The following is a 22,260-nucleotide window of genomic DNA, read 5'->3' on the forward strand; positions in this document are numbered from 1 at the left end:
TTTATTTATTTTTTTATGGGGGGGGGGGGGGGGGTTGCTTGAAAAACTGTGCTAATGTAATTTACTCCAAAAGGCTTACGTATGAATTATTATCAGCATTGATGTAACAAATGTAATGCCTCTTTATTTTTCCACTTTGTTTTCAATTTGAAGATCATCAGAGGCTCTTTAAAAGTCAGCACATATTGGATTCTATACTCTGAATGGAAAAGAATTTGCTTAGCTGATTTAGCAACAAGGGAAGAACATTGTGTTAGCCTTGGCTGGGGACAATGAAGGAGACAAAACCATTTTATAGTTTACAGGTTAACAAATGATATCTATGCTAAATGTGTGTTAATATATTTCTACTTAAATTGTAGCATTTGCATTCTTTCCACACAAGCAATTTCACTGAGGATGATAGATTGCCCAAGCATATAAGACCAATGGTGTCAGCATTTTAATGACTTCTGCCTTTATCAATCTCCATCCTCTTGCTCAGAAACATATATTGTACTATAGAATGTTACTAACCGTAATGGAAAAAACTGAATTGTTTGTTGGCCTTGCTGACTTTTATAGAAACAATCAAGAAATTATTCCAGACTGCATTTATGAATAAGAAGCATGAAGAGACAAAGATTATTACAAAATTGTATGTTTTAAAATTACATTCTTATTTCAGAAACTTTTCGATAGTTTTATCTATCTGCAAAGCCTTGTACAGCATAAATTAATGTGTTTGTGTTGGATTCCATGGTTAAATAGGGATGAATATTATTTAACACATAGAGTTCTATGAATATGTGCAATACAGATTGTGAAGTGGTCTGCAATGTTAGTAATGTTTAGTAATACAATCCCAAGGACTTTAAACTACTATGTGGATTTAAAGATAACTCTAGGAAATGTGTCAGGTATGTCAATAAATGTATATGACATCTCTGGTATGTTGGTAATTGTAGTAATATCCCTGCTTATAATGCCCAATATTAGAGTTTTCTTTCCAAGCTTTCCAAAAGTTCAGTTCGTTGGGCTTTCAAAAACTATTTGGTTCAAGGTGAACTTCAATCTTTTGTAACAGCAAACCAGCTAATTCACTTCCTTACTGCAACATCTTTCTAGGATGCTATTAGTTGATGAGTTAGTTAGCACTGCTGAACAGTGCTAGTTAACTCTTTGGGTGTTGCATATATTATAAAGCCATCTATATGGCAGTATAATGTAGAAAGTGAAGAGAGTGATGCTTACCAATCTTGTTGCTGGCCCGGCCTCTTCTTGTGCAGCCCTGCCACTAGTGATGATGTCAAAATGGGGCAGAGCTACACAAGAAGAGGCCCAGACTAGCGGCGAGATGGTAAGTATCACTCTCTTCATTGTATACATTATACAGCCATATAGTTGGCTGCATAATATATACAGCCTCCCCCCCCCCCTCAAAGGAGTTAACTAGCACTGCTCAGCAATGATAATTATCTTCTTTCTTTCTGTGCTTTGATGCACAGTAAGCTTAACCTGGCAATATTGAAAAGTTCGGCAGGTGGCGAAACCCCTTAGTTCATTTCGAATATGAGTTTGGAGGGCCTGGCTGACTAAACTGTATCCAATATGATTGTATGTAATTTTTATAATTTAGCTGACCAAACAAGTTAATATTTTGTTTTCTAAGCCCTAGCTTTATGTCAATACCAATACCTCACATGGAACACAGAACATACAGGTTGTCCTGCTTAAATAAGCAGTGTCAGGTGGTACCAGACTGCCATCCATCTTATTCTGCTGCACAGAAAAACTTTCATGTTTGTCTAATTTCAAATTTCTTCAAGTATGAGGGCTATGAAATGCTCTGGAAAATACCAACTGATCTCAAAGGCCTCAGTCCTTTTAAAAGAATTGTTGGGTGGAAAAGAGAAAATAATAAAAGATAGGTCTATGACTGATAGTGTGGGCGATCATAGCTTTTCTAATATTTCCAAATAGTAAACATTGCACCTACATGAATATAGATGTTGAAAAAGGCACATCACAGTAAGTACATTGTTAGGTTTCATGTCACTTTAAACTCCATGAAGGTTTTATGAAGACCTTCATCACTTCATCACAAGAGAGTATCTCCAAAGTTGGGGGCTGGAGCGCACTGGTGAAAAAAGGTAAGAGACAGGCATCACTAAGGACTTTGGTATTTTTTTCTTTACGTTTACCCCACTCTCCGTACTCTTTCATTAACATAATTTAATAGTTCAGAATTAGCCACATGTGGTGATGCCAGATATATTTATGATTATATTTGTTTACATAGTTTTACCTGTAAAAAGTGAGAAAAGAGGGGTGAATTTTACTTTTATTAGGATAGAGGCTAATTTACATTTATTAAAACTTGCTTTTATATTTTACATGCAAAATATTTCCACATTTTTAATGTGTTTATAAGTAACAAATTGTGTTCAATTACTAAACATGTAAGTGATATGAGTGTTATTATTATTATTATTAATTATTATTATTATTATTATCATTATTATTATTATGTTCATTAACAACTACAATATGAATTGGGAGTATATTGTATATACTATAAATAATAGACTATAATAAATGGTCAATTTGGGGTCAAAAAGATTTAAAAACTGAACACTATTTAATCAGATGACTTTTTCTGAAATGTCATCAATTCATTATTCTAGCAAAAATGACATTTTTTAATAAAATATCAAAACAGTTGTGTAAAAAACTTTGATATATATTAACTTGAGATCATAAAAGAAATCTGATAAGCCATAGTACAAAGGAGCTATCCCCGCATATTAATCATAAATCTAACAGGCTTTGAATTTTATATAAGGATAAAATCTAATACATCCATCAAATAGTTATTTACTTGAAAAGCAAATGTTAAAAAGTACCTGTCACCCAAAAAACTATTTATATTTTGTTAATCAATATAGTAGAAACAACTTTCTAATACCATGTGATTAACAAAAATGTATCTTTATATATTTTTTTTTACTTTGAAAAACTGACCACAGGGGGTCTCCCTACATGTCCAGGTTCAATGATTTCGGACTCATGCTGGCCTGGCAGCATGAGTCCGAACCCTCAGTGCAACCGGGACACTGAAAAGCACAGTCAAACAGGTGGGAGCAGCGCTGTACATAGCAGGCAGGATGACCCACAGAGCCTGTCAGCCCCCCCCCATCGTGATTATAAGCCCAGCATCTGCAGGATCACTGGGCAAACAGCACCCCCCTCCGGGATTATAAGCACAGCAGCAGCAGGAACGCAGGGCTAAAAGCACCCCCCATTACACCCCCCACCCCGGATTAGCGGAATACCAGATTGCAAGCAGGATCCGAATTAAAAGCAGGCCGCATAAGAAGGGCAGAAGTGAGCCCAGCTAGGCTTTAACTGACATCATGCCTGTTGGGCCACCACCCCCCCCCCCCTTCCTCTCTGACAGACGGTAGCAAAATGAGCGACTAACAAGGGATTGGAAAAAGTAGGAAAAGGGAAAGATGGGGGGGATTAGGAACAGATGAGTTCATGATATGTATTCTTTAAGATGCAAGATTTCACCAGCTGGATAAATTTTACCTATGGAGCAAGTGTGCACAGCAGTCTACTGAGATACTATACACAAAAGAGGAAGTTAGAAAGAATTTCAAATTGAAAAAATTGCAAATAAGTCAAAAAAACATAAAATAAAAAAAGGAATATTTTAACATAAAAATGTTGCATGGGGTTCTGAAATGTCATCCATATGTTGAGAAATTCAAATCCAAACCACTGTGCTATAGTTGGGATGAGATTTTGGTGTTTGTGTGCAAAGTTCTTTTTTCTCCAATAATTACTTTGCTTAAAAAGTTGTCTTATCTTTCTATAAAACCTTTTGCCAAAAAATATTTTAGAAACTGCTGGTTTCCGGAGAATTGTCCAACAACAGTGGCTTCGTTTGTCATGTACAGTGTTTTCCTAATGAACATAAACAGTTTTTTATTCAGCATGCAGGGTGTCTTGAAAATCTTTTGCTACCATTAGGCTCTTTTTAATTTATTTTATGATTAAAAAGAGCTTTCCACCATAAGGTTATTTTAGTACTTTCCACCATAAGGTCACTTTAGCTTTCCACCATATGGTGACTTTAGTACTTACCTGCCAGTAATGAAAATCCTCAGGAAGGATCCGAGCTTGTCTTGGGGCTAAATGGCTGGTGTTGTGAGTCCACCATGGTATTGTGAGTCCACCATGACGATCCAACTACAAGTCCCAGGATTCCTTGTTTGTAAGTGTGAGGTCACTTTTTTCCCTCCCACACATCAGTCACCCCACCCTTTGCAGCACAACTGAGTTATGCGTGTGGTTCATGAAACTACAATTCCCTTCAGGACTGTGGAGAATGATCTCCTTCCCACCCAGCGGTCACTCCACCCATTGAAGCAGACAGGCTCCCTTTCAACATCTGACTAGTGACGTAATGTCTCAGCAACACTTATTTTGTATGCAGCTAAAAATAAACATTGAGGCAAAAATCACATAAGAATTGCAAGACCAGACACCAAACAAAGGTACAGACACTGTATTATGAACTAAACTAATTTTACAGACCATGTAGCACAGTCACTGTCACATATGGGTTATTTTCCTACTCAGGAGTAATTGCTTTACACATTTTGGGGGTCTTTTTCTCTTTTTACCTCTTGTGAAAATTAAATGTAATACATGTAAACAATATAATTGTTTCAGGGGTAAAAGGATCTAAAGCCCCACAAAATTCATGACACAATTTCTCCCAAACATATATATACCCCATGTGTGGTCACAAAGCAATCTGCAGGCATATAACATGGCACAGGGGTGGGAATGCACCATGTACATTTGAGACCTAAATTAGTGATTTGCACAGAGGTGGCTGATAGTCGCAGCAGTTCTGACATAAATGGGGAAAAAACACCCTTTGTGACCCTATTTTGAAAACTACACCTCTCAAAAATTTTCATAAGGGTGCTGTGAGCATTTACACCCCACAGGTGTCTGAAATATATTTGGAACATTGGTCCATAAAAATAAAAAAATTACATTTTTAATTTGCACAGCCCACTGTTCCAAAAATCTGTCAGACGCAAGTAGGGTTTGAATGCTCACTGCACCTCTTGTTACATTCCTTGAGGGTCACATGTGGGGGGGAGAAAAATATAGAAAAATCACCAGGGAGCGCTGCTGTCAAAAACAACCAGATGTTGGAAGACTGTGAGAATCAGGAATAAGGAGAGGATTATAGGTTTTTACCCACCTGGTGTAAGTAGTGATCTCTATACCAAGAAAACCACCACAAACACCTCCAGAGCCACGTTCGTGTTAGTACAATCTAATGACACTCCTCCACCAGACTGATATCCAAATAGGAGATTGCACTGGTATCCAGATATACCACAGGTAAATCTGTAATTGATGTACAGAAGAAAAAAATCCCCAAGCGCTCAGAGAAGTGTTGGAATATCATATACAATACATATAGATAGGGACTTACTCCACAGTGGGGGGGAAGTGTCAATTTATAACATATCCCCCCTCCTCGTAGGCATATCTAATAGACTCAGGATCGAAGCAATAACAGGCATCCACCCGGGCAGTAAACCAGTTCCAGACCAAGGGAGAGAACCACTGGACCGACTTAGTTAGATCTTGTCATAGTTTATTATGTACATGCAACGCGTTTCTGAGGTAAAATTGGCTCACGCCTCCTCCTTCATCAGGAATATGATACATAAAATACAAATAGTTTAAATACCTTCCCTCTGGGTCCTCGCATGTAGCGTCTTCCGGGCAGCATCGCGTAGCATGTGACAGACTTCCGTCCGGCATCCGATCACATGACTCCACCATGCGTTCCAGCGGACGTCATTTCCTGCAGATGGTGGAACGCAAACATGAACGGATCCCGAACATTACAGAGGACCCAAAGGTTAGGTAATACAAAACTTACAATTTATAAAAAATAACAAAAATTAACATAAACTAACATCATTACTGATAAAAAACTACATATAAATATATCAAATTCATAAAATTATTATAAAATTGAACCTACACCTGTCTGGATACACTATGTAAAGCGTATCCATTTCTAATGTTGGACCTATGTTTATTTATCCTAACTCTTAAGCTATTTATAGTCCTCCCTACATATCTAAGCCCACATGGGCACTCTATCATATATACAATAAATTCACTACTGCAGTTTAAAAATTCTTTAATAAAATAAGGTTCAGATTCCCCTTCAATGGTTATTTCCGTCCTTTTATTGCAAATGTGTGAACAGTATTGACACCTGTTTATACCGCACTTGAATACTCCCTTGGTCTCCTGCAAAAACCCTTCTTTACATGATGTTAATTTGGGTTGTTGTTTACGAGGTACTGACGGGGCAAGAATATTTTTTAAAGTCTTGCTCCTCTTAAAAATACATTTAGGTTTTTCTGGGATATGTTCTCCAAGTATAGGGTCACTACTAATCAAATTCCAATTTTTCTGCAATATTTTATTGATCTCTGCATGTGAATTATTATATCTAGTGATAAACGCTATATTATAATTAGAGTTAGAATCTCTTAGTACTTGTTCCTCGTCTCTTTTTTTATCACTGGGTAGACACTCTACTTGGGAAAGTGCTTTTATTTTCTGCTCTGCTCCCTCAATCAAAGGTTGCGGATAGCCTTTTTGCTTGAACGCAATGTACACAGCTGTTGGTGAAAATCCACCTCAGCTGAGCAGTTGCGTCTTATCCTTTTCATCTGCCCATATGGTATATTATTCCTCCAACTCTTTTTATGGCAGCTACTATAGTCTAGATAGCTTTTTGCATCCACCTCCTTGAAATGGGTGGTGGTATGCAAACAGCCATCTCTCACCTCAATCTCTAGATCCAAAAATAGAGCCCTAGAGGTACTAATATTAGATGTGACGCTCAGGCCCCAATTGTTTGTATTGAGCTCTCCTATAAAATCAATGAGAGACCCCTCACTACTGTTCCATATCATGATGATGTCATCAATAAACCTTCTATAAAACACGGACCGTTCATCACAAATTCGTGTTTCGAAGGCTCCTACGTACAGGTTTGCATAGCAAGGGGCAAATTTCGTCCCCATTGCTGTACCGCAAACCTGCACGTAGTAATCACCATTATATGTAAAATAATTATGAGTCAGTGTATAATGGATGGCATCTAATATAAACTTTTTTTGTTTTGAAGGCATTAGGGGGTCTTCCTGTAGGAAAAAACCCAATGCTTCAACACCCTTATTATGAGGTATGTTTGTATATAGGGCAGCTACATCTAGGGTAACCCAGATGTAGCCTTCCTCCTATTTAATATCTCTGAGTAGGGACAACAAGTGTCCCGTATCCTTCAGATAAGCAGGAAGATTCGTAACAAACCTTTGTAGTTGGTGGTCTATATATTCAGATACTCCACCCGTGATGGAATTCATACTCGCCATTATTGGTCTACCCGGGGGTTTCCTTTTGTCCTTACGCACTTTCGGCAAGAAATAAAAATTGGATTACAAGACACTCTGCAACAAGGAAATGTATTGGATCTTTCGTTTTAATACTCTTTTTCCCCATGGTCTTAATGAGAGCCTAGAACAGGTGTAGGTTCAATTTTATAATCATTTTATGAATTTGATATATTTTTATGTAGTTTTTATCAGTACTGATGTTAGTTTATGTAAATTTTTATTAATTTTGATAAATTGTAAGTTTTGTATTACCTAACCTTTGGGTCCTCTGTAATGTTTGGTATCCGTTCATGTTTGCGTTCCACCATCTGCAGGAAATGACGTCCGCTGGAATGCATGGTGGAGTCATGTGATCGGACGCCGGCCGGAAGTCTGTCACATGCTACGCGATGCTGCCCGGAAGACGCTACATGCGAGGACCCAGAGGGAAGGTATTTAAACTATTTGTATTTTATATATCATATGCCTGATGAAGGAGGTGGCTTGAGCCAATTTTACCTCAGAAACGCGTCGCATGCACATAATAAACTATGACAAGATCTAGCTAAGTCGGTCCAGTGGTTCGCTCTCTTGGTCTGGAACTGGTTTACTGCCCGGGTGGATGCCTGTTTTTGCTTCGATCCTGAGACTATGAGATATGCCTACGAGGAGGGGTTATAAATGAACACTTCCCCCCACTGTGGAGTAAGTCCCTATCTATATGTATTGTATATGATATTCCAACACTTCTCTGAGCGCTTGTGGATTTTTTTCTTCTTTTTATATGTACATGTGGGGGGGAGGTCCACTTTTCTTGCACCATGTGGGCTTTGTACACGCACATGCCCCCCTGACTTCAATTCCAGACAAATTCTCTCTCCAAAAGCCCAATGGCCCTCCTTCTCTTATGAGCCCGCAGAGCACTTCCACATAGGGGGTAGTTCCATACCACATAATGTGACACATAAATGCGCAAAGGCCACCAAAAACCATTTTAGCAAAATTATCTCTCTAAAAGGCGTCGCTCCTTCCCTTCTGAGCCCTGTAATGTGCCTGGAGAGCACTTTGCATCCATGGCCTTACCCTACTTGCCTTCCACGAACTGTTTGTGGTCTTTCTTGTGCATCATCTTTAGTAGAGGCTTCCTTCTGGGATGACAGCCATAGATACCAATTTGATGCAGTGTGCGGCATATGATCTGAGCACTGGTAGGCTGACTTCAACCTATAGAGCAATGCTGGCAGCACTCATATGTCCTAAGTGCATGTACTCAACTTTTTAGTCGACCATGGTGAGGCCTGTTGTCCAGGTCAAAATGAACCAGTGATGCATAAGTCTCCATTTTGCCTCCAGCAGCCAACCTTACATGTGGTCTAAGCACGTTCATGCAAAGTTCAACTCTAAATTCTAAGATAATAAATGTTATTTAATTGATTTTAACCTGTTGAGGCTGGAGGGCATACAGGTAAGCCCTCACGTCCCGAAACTTAAGGACGGACGGCGCCGGGTGGCGATCGGAATGGGATGCCTGCTGATATCTATCAGCAGGCAACCCGTGGCAATGCTCAATTCTGACCGGGGAATTACGGCATTTCAGGGCCAATAGGGTCACTGGTGACCTGAAAAGTAAGGGTTATTGATGCTGTCCGAGACAGAACATTTCAGGGCCAATCGGGTCACTGGTGAACTGGAAAATAAGGGTGATTGATGCTGTCTGAAACAGAACCAATCACCCTGAAGGATAGGAGTGGGGTCCAGGGGTGCCACCCCACTCCTATCCCTGTGAGTGGTCGGTCGGAAGTGACCGACAAATGGCGGGGGTTAAAAGTTTGGTTCCCTCGTTCTGCCTGCCGCTACCAAGTCTGGGCAGAGTGGGGAAACCGGCGATCATTGGTGGCGGTGGCAGAGGCGGCACCGATCATCATCCTCGTTGGTGGCTGGTGGCGGCCATATGGTGAGTGAAAGTGAAGATTGGAGGGTTACAGTTTGGAGATCATTGCACCATAATCTCCAAGCTGTGCCCTCTAGATCTGGCAAAACTACAACTTCCAGCATGCCCAGACAGCTGTTTGCTGTCAGGGCATACTGGGCTTTGTAGTTTTCCAAGATCTGGAAGGCCACTATTTGGAGATCACTGTGCAGTGGTCTCTAAACTGTGGCCCTCAAAATCTTGCAAAACTACAACTCCCTGCATGCTCGGACAGCCATTTGCTGTCTGTGCATGCTGGGATTTGTAGTTTTGCAAGATCTGGAGGGCCACAGTTTGGAGATCACTGTGCAGTGGTGTCTAAACTGTGGCCCTCCAGATCTTGCAAAACTACAACTTCCAGCATGCACGGTCTGCCAGTGCATGCTGGGAGGTGCAGTTGTGCAACAGCTGGAGGTTTGCGCTCCCCTACCCCCCATATGAATGTACAGGGTACATTCACACGGCAGGGGTTTACAGTGAGTTTCCAGCCACAAGTTTGAGCTGCGGAAAATTTTCTGCCGGAGATCAAACTCCCAGCGGGAAACTTGATTTGGACCCCCACCGGTGTGAATGTACCCTAAAAACACTACACTCCTTTACACAAAATAAAAAGTAAAGCACTACATATACACACACCCTTATACAGTTACCAGACCCCCCCCCCCCCTCAATAAGAATTAAAAACGTCTCGTACGGCACTGTTTCCAAAACAGAGCCTCCGGCTGATGCAAAAGAACAACTTTCAGCATTGCCGGATAGCCACTGACTGTACAGGCATGCTGATAATTTTGCAACAGCTGGAGGCACCCTGTTTGAGAACCACAGCCATAGGGTATTTTTGGTGGTGGAGGTAAGTGTAATGTTTGCATCCGGGTCTGTCCCTATGCAAATCCCTAATTTAGGCCTCAAATGCGTAAGGCGCTCTTTCACTCCGGAGCCCTGTCATATTTCAAGTCAACAGTTTAGGGTCACATACGGTATGGGGTATTTTGGTACTCGGGAGAAATTGCATTATACATTTTGGGGGGATTTTTCTCCTTTCACTCCTTATGATAAGAAAAAGTTGGGGTCAACCCCAGCATGTTAGTTTAATTTAATTTTATTTTTTTACACTAACATTCTGGTGTTGCCCCTTACTTTTCATTTTCATAAAAGGTTAAAATGAGAAAAAGACCCCTAAAATTTGTAACACAATTTCTCCCGAGTACGGAAATACCCCATATTTGGACGTTAAGTGCTCTGCGGGCACACAACAAGGCTCAAGAGTAAGAGCACACCATGTACATTTGGGGCCTAAATTGGTAATTTGTATAAGGGTTGCTGATGGTTATAGCGGTTCTGACATAAATGCAAATTATGTGCATATGTTTTTTTGTTTTTTTTTTGCTGTTCTGGCAGCATGGGGGCTTCCTAAATGCGACATTACCCCCAAAAACCATTTCAGTTCAATTCACTCTCCATAAGCCCATTGTCGCTCCTTCTCTTCTGAGCCATCTAGTGCACCTCCGGAACACTTAACATCCACATATGAGGTATCCCTTACTTGAGAGAAATTGGGTTACAAATTTTGGGAGGCTTTTTCTCCTTTTACTCCTTTCTCCTATGCCCTCTCCCATAGGCTTGCATTGAGGGGGACAGAGCATGATGTAACACGGGGCAGAGCCTTGACGTCACTACACTCTGGCCTGTGATCGACAGTAATCAGACCCGGAGCGAACACGCTCTGGGGACTGATTTTAAACGGGGTGCGGCGTGCAAGATCAGCCCCCCAGTGGTGGGACCCCCGCAATCCTTTGGATAGGGGATAAGATATCTAAGCGCCGGAGTACCCCTTTAACTCTAACATTCTCCCCACTTCAGGGAATGAATGATTTGTGAGCGCGGGCACAGGGCTTCTGATCAGAAAACAGAAGCTGATCAGAAACCCTGCGTCAGCGCTCACAATTCATTCATTCCCCGATGTGGGGAGAATGTAAAGCGCATCTGCGGCTCAGAGTTAACCCTTGCAGGGACATCTCTTGGGTGGAGGGTGTTGGGGAGGGTCAGGAAGCAGAGCAGCGCCCGTGTGTTGCATATGACTAGTTTTTTTTACGTGGGGACAGAGCACTGCGGCTGGCATTTAATTCCTTCCCTGATGTGGGGACTGTGGGGTGAGAAGCTGAGAGTCAGGGTGGGATGAGTATACTAATGAGCAGGGGGGAAAGGGAGTGCTAAAGGGGAAAGAAAAAAAAAGCTGCCCACAAACAGGGCTGGGCGGCAACGCAAAACAAGTTGGGCAGGGCACTGAAAGAGGAGACAGGCTACAAGGCATGCTCAGAGCTGTAGTTTCTGAAACAAAGGCAAAACGGAATTAGATGCTACACTACATGGACACACTTGTGCAAATAAAGGAAAAGAAAGACAAACAAACAGCAAGCACGAGACCAGAGATAACAAGAAAACTCACCTGCAAGGATAAGTAGAAACTGAAAAAACACATTGGCCACTGGAGTACCCCTTAAAGGCCCCGGGCTTTTATTGCACATTAACCCCTTGGGGACAGAGGGTTTTTCCGTTTTTGCACTTTCATTTTTTAATCCTTACCTTTTAAAATCATAACTCTTTCAATTTTGCACCTAATAATCCATATGAAGACTAATGTTTTGCGCCACCAATTCTACTTTGTAATGACATCAGTTATTTTACCCAAAAATCGACATCGAAACGGAAAAAAAATCAATGTGCGACAAAAATGAAGAAAAAACACCATTTTGTAAATTTTTGGGGCTTCCGTTTCTACGCAGTACATTTTTCAGTAAAAAGGACACCTTATCTTTATTCTATAGGTCCATACGATTAAAATGATAGCCTACTTATATAGGTTTGATTTTGTCGTATTCTGCAAAAAATCATAACTACATGCAGGAAAATGTATACGTTTAAAATTGTCATCTTCTGACCCCTATAACTTTTAGATTTTTCCATGTACGGGCCAGTATGAGGGCTCATTTTTTGCGCTGTCATCTGAAGATTTTAGTGGTACCGTTTTATATTGATATTTGATCGATTTTTATTCATTTTTTCATGATATAAAAAGTGACAAAAAAACAGTATTTTAGACTTTGGAATTTTTTTGCGCGTACGCCATTGACTGTGCGGTTTAACCCCTTAAGGACTCAGCCCATTTTGGCCTTAAGGACTCAGACAACGCAATTTTGCTAATTTTGGAAGGTTTTGTTTTCACGCCGTACAATTTATGGTAAAAATGACATGTGTTCTTTATTCTGAGGGTCAATACGATTAAAATGATACCCATTATTATATACTTTTATATTATTGTTGCGCTTAAAAAAAATCACAAACTTTTTAACCAAATTAGTACGTTTATAATCCCTTTATTTTGATGACCTCTAACTTTTTTATTTTTCCGTATAAGCGGCGGTATGGGGGCTAATTTTTTGCGCCATGATCTGTACTTTTTTTATACCACATTTGCATATAAAAACTTTTAATACATTTTTTATAATTTTTTTTTAAATAAAATGTATTAAAAAAGTAGGAATTTTGGACTTTTTTTTTTTTCGTTCACACCGTTCTTCGTACGGGATCATTAACATTTTATTTTAATAGTTCGGACATTTACGCACGCGGCGATACCAAATATGTCTATAAAAAATGTTTTTTTACGCTTTTTGGGGGTAAAATAGGAAAAAACGGACATTTTACTTTTTTATTGGGGGAGGGGATTTTTCACTTTTTTTTACTTTTACTTTTACATTTTTTTACATTTTTTTTACACTTGAATAGTCCCCATAGGGGACTATTCATAGCAATACCATGATTGCTAATACTGATCTGTTCTATGTATAAGACATAGAACAGATCAGTGTTATCGGCTATCTTCTGTTCTGGTCTGCTCGATCACAGACCAGAGCAGGAGACGCCGGGAGCCGGACGGAGGAAGGAGAGGGGACCTCCGTCCGGCGTGCTGAATGATCGGATCCCCGCAGCAGCGCTGTGGGCAATCCGATCGTTCATTTAAATCGCTAACTGTCGCAGATGCCGGGATCTGTATTGATCCCGGCACCTGAGGGGTTAATGGCGGACGCCCGCGAGATCACGGGCGTCGGCCATTGCCGGCGGGTCCCTGGCTGCGATCAGCAGCCGGGATCAGCCGCGCATGACACGGGCATCGCTCCGATGCCCGCGGTTATGCACAGGACGTAAATGTACGTCCTGGTGCGTTAAGTACCACCTCACCAGGACGTACATTTACGTCCTGCGCCCTTAAGGGGTTAATAACAATATATTTTCACAATTTGGACATTTCTGCATGTGGCGATATCACATATGTTTATTTTTATTTACACAGTTTTTTTTTTAATGGGAAAAGGGGGGTGATTCAAACTTTTATTAGGGAAGGGATTAAATGATCTTTATTCACTTTTTTTTCACTTTTGTATTGCAGTGTTATAACTCCCATAGGAGGCTATAACAGTGCACACACTGATCTTTTACATTGATCAATGGTTTCTCATAGAAAACCATTGATCAATGATTCTGATGCTTGACTGCATATGCCTGGATCTCAGGCATTGAGCAGTCATTCGGCGATTGGACAGCGAGGAGGAAGGTAGGGGACCCTCCTGCTGTCCTACAGCTGTTCGAGATGCCGCGATTTCGCCGCGGCGATCCCGAACAGCCCACTGAGCTAGCCGGGAGCAGTTTACTTTCATTTTAGACGCGGATTTCAACTTTGAATGCCGCGTCTAAAGGGTTAATAGCACACGGCACTGCAATCAGTACTATGTGCTATTAGCCATGGGTCACGGCTGTTGTTAGAGGCCGGGCCCGACCCAACCAGTTTCGCCCAACATTACAGAAAGGGAGTGGGTGGAGGGCGTACAAGTACGCCCTCCGCCCCCAACAGGTTAATAACTCTGGGATGCTTTTACCTTTCATTCTGATTCCAAGATTATTTTTTCGTGATTTATTCTACTTTATGTCAGTGGTACATTTTTGTAATAATTGCATCATTTCTTGGTGAAAAATGCGAACATTTTAAAGGGGGTATTCCAGGAAAAAAATATATTTTTATATATCAACTGGCTTCAGAAAGTTAAACAGATTTATAAATTACTTCTGAAGTTGAGTTGTTCTTTTCTGTCTGACAACAGGGCTCTTTGCTTACATCTCTGTTTTTCTTGGGAACTGCACAGATCCGAAGAGGTATGCTATGGGGATTTGCTTCTACTCTGCACAGTTCCCGAGACAGGTGTCATCAGAGAGCACTTAGACAGAAAAGAGTTTTTCCTGGATAACCCCTTTAAGAAAAAAAAGCATTTTTTTTTACTTTGAAACTCTCTGCTTATAAGTTAAATAGACATAACCAATAAACTATATATTGATTCAAATATACAATATGTCTATTTTATATTTTCATCATAAAGTTGACATGTTTTTACTTTTGGAAGACACCAGAGGGCTTCAAAGTTCAGCAGCAATTTTCCAATTTTTCACAATATTTAGATTTGAAGTGCCTTCATATTAGAAATAACCCATAAATGACCCCATTATAAAAATTGCACCCCTCAAACACGTGGGGTGTTAAAGTTCACTGCACACCTTGTTACGTTCCTTGAGGGGTGTAGTTTCCAAAATAGTATGCCATGTTGTTGTTTTTTTTTTTTTGTTTATTGCTGTTCTGGCACCGTAGGGTCTTCCTAAATGGGACATGGCCCCAAAAACCATTTCAGAAAAACTCACACATATGAGGCATTTCCTTACTTGAGATAAATTGGGTTACAAATTTTGTGGGGCTTTTTCTCCTTTTACCCCTTGTACAATTTCAAAAACTGGATCTACAAGAACATGCGAGTGTAAAAAATGAAGATTTTTAATTTTCTTCTTCACTTTGATCATTTACACATCCGACTTTAACAAAAAGTCGTCAAACACCTGTGGGAGGTGTTTGACGACTTTTTGTTAAGTTCGGATGTGTAAATGATTTTTTTTTCACTAAAATGCTGGTGTTCCCCCAAATTTTACATTTTTACAAAGGGTAATAGGAGAAATTCACCCCCAAAATATGTAACCCCACCTGTTCTGAGTATGGAAATATCCCATGTGTGAACGTCAAGTGCACTGCGGGCGCACTACAATGCTCAGAAGAGAAGAAGCCTCATTTGGTTTTTGGGAAGCAAATTTTGCTGAAATGGTTTTGGGGGGGGGGGGGGGGGCATGTGGAATTTATGAAGCCCCTCTGGCGCCAGACAAGCAAAAAAAAAAAACACATGGCAAACTATTTTGGAAACTAAACCTCTCAAGTAATGTAACAAGGGGTACAGTGAGCCTTAACACCCCACAGGTGTTTGACAAACTTCTGCTAAAGTTGGACGTGAAAATGAAAAATTAGATTTTTTTTTCACTGAAGTGCTAGTGTAACCCAAATTTTTCATTTTCACACAAGGGGTAATAGGAGAAAAAGCATCACAAAATTTGTAACCCCATTTTTTCTGAGTATGGAAATAACCCAAATGTGGATGAAAAGTGCTTTGCCATTAAGCTTTTGGAGAGAGAATTTGGTTGGAATAGAAGTCGGGGGCCATGTTCGTTTACACAGCCCCCCATGGTGGCAGATCAGTGACCCCATTTTTGAAATTACACCCCTCACAGAATATAATAAAGGGTGCAGTGAGCATTTACACCCCACTGGTGTTTGACAGATCTTTGGAACAGTGGGCTGTGCAAATGAAAAATTTAATTTTTCATTTTCACGGACCACTGTTCCAAAAATCTGTCAGACACCTGTAGGGTGTAAATGTTCACTGCACCCCTTATTAAATTCTGTAAGGGATGCAGTTTCCAAAATGGGGTCACATGTGGGTGGGGTCCATTGTTCTGGCATTATGAGGGCTTTGTAAACACACATGGCCTTCAATTTTCAACACATTCATTCTCCAAAAGCCCAATGACGCTCCTTCTCTTCTGAGCATTGTAGTTCACCCGTAGAGCACTTTACATCCACATATGGGGTATGTTCTTACTCAGAAGAAATAGGGCTACAGATTTTTGAGGGCTTTATTCCTATTCTTCCTTGTAGGGCAACACCAGCATTTTAGTAAAACATTTTTTTTTTCATTTTCACTTCCAACTCTAACGAAAATTTGTCAAACATCTGTGGGGTGTTAAGGCTCATTATACCGCTTGTTACATTCCGTGAGGGGAGTCGTTTCCAAAATGTGGTCATATGTGAGTATTTATTGTTTTGCGTTTATGTCAGAACCATTGTAAAATCAGCCACCCCTGTACAAATCACCAATTTAGATCTCAAATGTACATGGTGCGCTCTTACTTCTGAGCCATGTTGTGCGCCCACAGATCTCTTTACACTCACATATGGGGTAGTTCCGTACTCAGAAAAAAATTTGTTACAAATTTTGGGGTCCTTTTTTCCTTTTACCGCTTGTGAAAGTTAAAAGTATGGGGCCTACACCAGCATGTTAGTGTAAACAAATTAATTTTTTTACACTAACATGCTGGTGTAGACCCCAATTTTACCTTTTCATAATGGGTAAAAGGAGAAAAAGGCCCCCAAAATTTGTAATGCAATTTCTCCCGAGTAGGGAAATACCCAATATGTGGCACTAAACTGTTGCCTTGAAATCCGACAGGACTCCAAAGCGAGAGAGCACCATGCGCATTTGAGTCCTATTTTGGGGATTTGAATCTGCCACCGATATACCCTATGGCAGTGTTTCCCAAACAGGGGGCCTCCAGCTGTTGCAAAACTCTTAGCATGCCTTGACAGTCAGTGGCTGTCCAGCAATACTGGGAGTTGTTGTTTTTCAACAGCTGGAGGCTCCGTTTTGGAAACAGTGCCATACAAGATGTTTTTTTTTATGGGGGGGGGACTGTGTAAGGGTATATTTATATGTGAATTCGGGTAGAAAATATATATATATATATATATATATATATATATATATATATATAGTATATTTATATGTAGTGGTTTACTTTTTATTTTGTGTAGTGCAGTGTTTTTAGTGTACATTCGCACGGGCGGGGTTTTACAGTGAGTTTGAGCTGTGAGTTTGAGCTGTGGCGGAAAATATGCAGCATCTCATACTTGCAGCAGAAAATTCACTGTAAACCCCCTCCCATGTGAATGTACCCTGTACATTCACATGAGGGGAGGGCAAACCTCAAATCTACAACTCCCAGCATGCACTGACAGACCATACATGCTGGGAGTTGTAGTTATGCAACAGCTGGAGGCACATTGGTTGCGCAACAGAGAGTTTGTTACTTAACTCAGTGTTTAGCAACCAGTGTGCTTCCAGCTGTTGCAAAACTAGAGCTCCCAGCATGTACAGTCTCTCAGTGCATGCTGGGAGTTGTATTTTTGCAACAGCTGGAGGCACACCAACTGTGAAACACTGAGTTAGGACACAATCTCTGTTTCACAACCAATGTGTTTCCAGCTGTTGCAAAACTGCAACACTCAGCATGCATTGACAGTTGAACGGTATGCTGAGAGTTGTAGTTTTGCAACAGCTGGAGGCACACTGCTACAACTCTCAGCATGCCCTTTGGTAGTTTGTGAATGCTGAGAGTTGTAGTTATGCAACAGCATGAAGCACACTTTTTCATAGAAAAAATGTGCCTCCAGCTGTTGCATAACTACAACCCCCAACATTAACAGGCTGGAAAAGAGCATGCTGGGAGTTGTAGTTTGAACAGGACCCCCCCAGGGGTTTGCACAGGGTGCCTGCTGAATGATTTCAGTAGGCATCCCGGTCTTGTCCTGGTTAAGGTCAAAATGGGCTTCATCCGCAAGGGGTTAAAATAGTCCTTACAAATACATGTGAATTGTTAATGTCATCAGACATATACAACCCCAAACATGCACAGACATCCAAAGAGCCTACTGGGAGTTGTAGTTGGAACTCCAGCTGTTGCAAAACTACAACTCCCAGCATGCCCTTTGGCTGTGCATGCTGAGAGTTGTTGCTAAGCAACAGCAGGAGGTGAGCAGGCCTCACCTCCTGCTGTATCCTGCCATCAGGACCGCCGCTGCTGCCACGACTCCTGCCGCCGGGATTGCCGCCACTCCTGAAGGGATCCTAGCCGGACCAGGGAGAGGTATGAGACCCCCCCGCCTGCCCCGATTGCCGCCCCGATCACCGCCCAGCAGGGCTGTCATTGCTTGTTTGTTCCAACCAATCAATCACGTGATCATGAGGTGTCACCCGTGCCACCTCACTCCTGCTGGGTAAGGGTGAATGGGGCTGTCTCGGACAGTCCCATTCCCCCTTTTTTTCTAGGTCACTGGGTCACCAGAGACCCGATTGACCTGGAATCGCTGCAAATCACCGGTTTGAATTGACCGGCGACTTGAGGCGATCGCCGACATGGGGGGGTCTCAGGACCCCTCCAGGGGTTTGCACGGGGTGCCTGCTGAATGACTTCAGCAGGCATCCCGGTCCGGTCCCCACCGCGTACCAAGGAGCCAGGGCGTACCCATACACCCTGGGTCCTTAAGGGGTTAAGGTCAAAATGGGCTTCATCCTCAAGGGGTTAAAATAGTCCTTACAAATACATGTGAATTGTTAATGTTATCAGAGATATACAAATATTTGCAGACTGCATAAAATTAACTACATGCAGTACATTTATGAAACTCATGATAAGAAATGGTATGGCAACATTTAACCCCTTAAGGACCAGGCCATTTTACATCTTAGGACCAGAGCGTTTTTTGCACATCTGACCACTGTCACTTTAAACATTAATAACTCTGGAATGCTTTTAGTTATCATTCTGATTCCGAGATTGTTTTTTCGTGACATATTCTACTTTAACATAGTGGTAAAATTTTATGGTAACTTGCATCCTTTCTTGGTGAAAAATCCCAAAATTTGATGAAAAATTTGAAATTTTTTCATTTTTCTAAATTTGAAGCTCTCTGCTTGTAAGGAAAATGGATATTTCAAATAAAAAAAAATTTGATTCACATATACAATATGTCTACTTTATGTTTGCATCATAAAATTGACATGTTTTTACTTTTGGAAGACACCAGAGAGCTTCAAAGTTCAGCAGCAATTTTCCAATTTTTCACAAAATTTTCAAACTCACTATTTTTCAGGGACCAGTTCAGGTTTGAAGGGGATTTGAAGGGTCTTCATATTAGAAATACCCCACAAATGACCCCATTATAAAAACAGCACCCCCCAAAGTATTCAAAATGACATTCAGTCAGCGTTTTAACCCTTTAGGTGTTTCACAGGAATAGCAGCAAAGTGAAGGAGAAAATTCAGAATCTTCATTTTTTACACTCGAATGTTCTTGTAGACCCAATTTTTTTTATTTTTACAAGGGGTAAAAAGAGAAAATTTATACTTATATTTGTAGCTCAATTTCTCTCGAGTAAGCACATACCTCATATGTCTATGTAAATTGTTCGACGGGCGCAGTAGAGGGCTAAGAAGCGAAGGAGCGACAAGGGGATTTTTGAGAGTATGTTTTTCTAAAATGGTTTTTGGGGGGGCATGTTGCATTTAGGAAGCCCCTATGATGCCAGAACAGCAAAAAAAAAAAAACACATGCCATACCATTTTGGAAACAAGACCCCTTAAGGAACGTAAAAAGGAATTAAGTGAGCCTTAATACCCCACAGGTGTTTCACGACTTTTGCATATGTCAAAAAAAAAATTTTTTCACTAAAATGTGTGTTTCCCCCTAAATTTCAGATTTTTGCAAGGCTTAATAGCAGAAAAGACCCCCCAAAATTTGTAACCCCATCTCTTCTGAGTATGGAAATACCCCATGGGTGGACATCAAGTGCTCTGCTGGCGCACTACAATGCTCAGAAGAGAAGGAGCGCCATTGAGCTTTTGGGAAAAAAATTTTTGGAATGGAAGTCAGGGGCCATGTGCGTTTACAAAGCCCCCCGTGGTGCCAGAACAGTGGAACCCCCCACATGTGACCCTATTTTGGAAACTACACCCCTCACAGAAATTAATAAGGGGTGCAGTGAATATTTACACCCCACTGGCGTTTGACAGATCTTTGCAACAGTGGGCTGTGCAAATGAAAAATAAAATTTTTCATTTTCACGGACCACTGTTCCAAAAATCTGTCAGACACCTGTGGGTCGTAAATGCTCACTGTACCCCTTATTACATTATGTGAGGGGCGTAGTTTCCAAAATGGGGTCACATGTGGGTATTTATTTTTTTGCGTTTATGTCAGAACCGCTGTAAAATCAGCCACCCCTGTGCAAATCACCAATTTAGACCTCAAATATACATAGTGCGCTCTCACTCCTGAGCCTTGTTGTGTGCCCGCAGAGCATTTTACACCCACATATGGGGCATTTCTGTACTCAGGAGAAATTGTGTTACAAATTTTGGGGGTCTTTTTTTCCTTTTAACGCTTGTGAAAATAAAAAGTAAAGGGCACACTAGCATGTTAGTGTAATATTTTTTATTGTTTTACACTAACAAGCTGGTGTAGCCCCAACTTTTCCTTTTCATAAGGGGTAAAAGGAGAAAAAGCCGCCCAAAATTTGTAGTGCAATTTCTCCCGAGTACGGAGATACCCCATATGTGGCCCTAAACTGTTTCCTTGAAATACGACAGGGCTCCGAAGTGAGAGAGCGCCATGCGCATTTGAGGACTAAATTAGGGATTGCATAGGGGTGGACATAGGGGTATTCTATGCCAGTGATTCCCAAACAGGGTGCCTCCAGCTGTTTCTAAATTCCCAACATGCCTGGACAGTCAGTGGCTGTCCGGAAATGCTGGGAGTTGTTGTTTTGCAACAGCTGGAGGCTCCGTTTTGGAAACACTGCCATACAATACGTTTTTAATTTTTATTGGGGGGGGGGGGGGGGACAGTGTAAGGGGGTGTTTATGTAGTGTTTTACCCTTTATTATGTGTTAGTGTAGTGTAGTGTTTTTATGGTACATTCGCACTGGCGTGTTACGGTGAGGTTCTCGCTAGGAGTTTGAGCTGCGGCGAAAAATTTGCCGCAGCCCAAACTTGAAGCAGGAAACTTACTGTAAGCCTGCCCGTGTCAATGTACCCTGTACGTTCACATGGGGGAGCAAACCTCCAGCTGTTTCAAAACTGCAACTCCCAGCATGTACTGACAGACCGTGCATGCTGGGAGTTGTACTTGTGCAACAGCTGGAGACACACTGGTTGGAAAACCTTCAGTTAGGTACTGTTACCTAACTCAGTATTTTCTAACCAGTGTGCCTCCAGCTGTTGCAAAACTACAACTCCCAGCATGTACTGATCACCGAAGGGCATGCTGGGAGATGTAGTTATGCAATAGCTGGAGGTACGCAACTACAACTCCCAGCATGCCGAGACAGCTTATTGCTGTTTGGACATGCTGGGATTTGCAGTTTTGCAACATCTGGGGGGCTACAGTTTTAGAGAACACTGCAAAGTGATCTCCAAACTGTGGTTCTCCAGCTGTTGCAAAACTACAATTCCCAGCATGCCCTGACAGCAAACAGTTGTTTGGGCATGCTAGGAGTTGTAGTTTTGCAAGATCTGGAGGGCTACAGTTTAGGGACCACGATATAGTGGTCTCAAACTGTAGCCCTCAAGCTGTTGCAAAACTACATAATTCAGCATGCCTAAACAGCTGTCTGGGCATGCTGGGAGTTGTAGTTTTGCAACATCTGGAGGGCTACAGTTAGAGACCACTGTATAATGGTCTCAAACTGTACCCTTCAGATGTTGCTAGGCAACTCACCGGCTTCCGTCGGATCCAGCCGCACGTCATCGCCACCCGCCGATCTCCGTCGCCCG

The 22,260-nt window shown here is 41.3% G+C and overlaps 1 long non-coding RNA gene across 4 annotated transcripts in view; it reads right to left on the minus strand.

Annotated features, from left to right (window-relative positions):
- The window catches only part of LOC130283772 (uncharacterized), a 39,014-nt gene that overhangs the window by 10,972 nt on the left and 5,782 nt on the right, over positions 1-22,260 (minus strand). The window contains exon 2 of one of the 4 annotated variants that reach the window (XR_008846841.1): positions 1,979-2,119. The exons of the other annotated variants lie outside the window; for them this stretch is intronic. This is a non-coding gene — a long non-coding RNA (uncharacterized LOC130283772). The remainder of the gene's footprint in view (positions 1-1,978; positions 2,120-22,260) is intronic. 4 annotated transcript variants of the gene reach the window in all.

This window comes from Hyla sarda, chromosome 1 (assembly GCF_029499605.1).
Source record: "Hyla sarda isolate aHylSar1 chromosome 1, aHylSar1.hap1, whole genome shotgun sequence".
NCBI classification, from domain to species: domain Eukaryota; kingdom Metazoa; phylum Chordata; class Amphibia; order Anura; family Hylidae; genus Hyla; species Hyla sarda.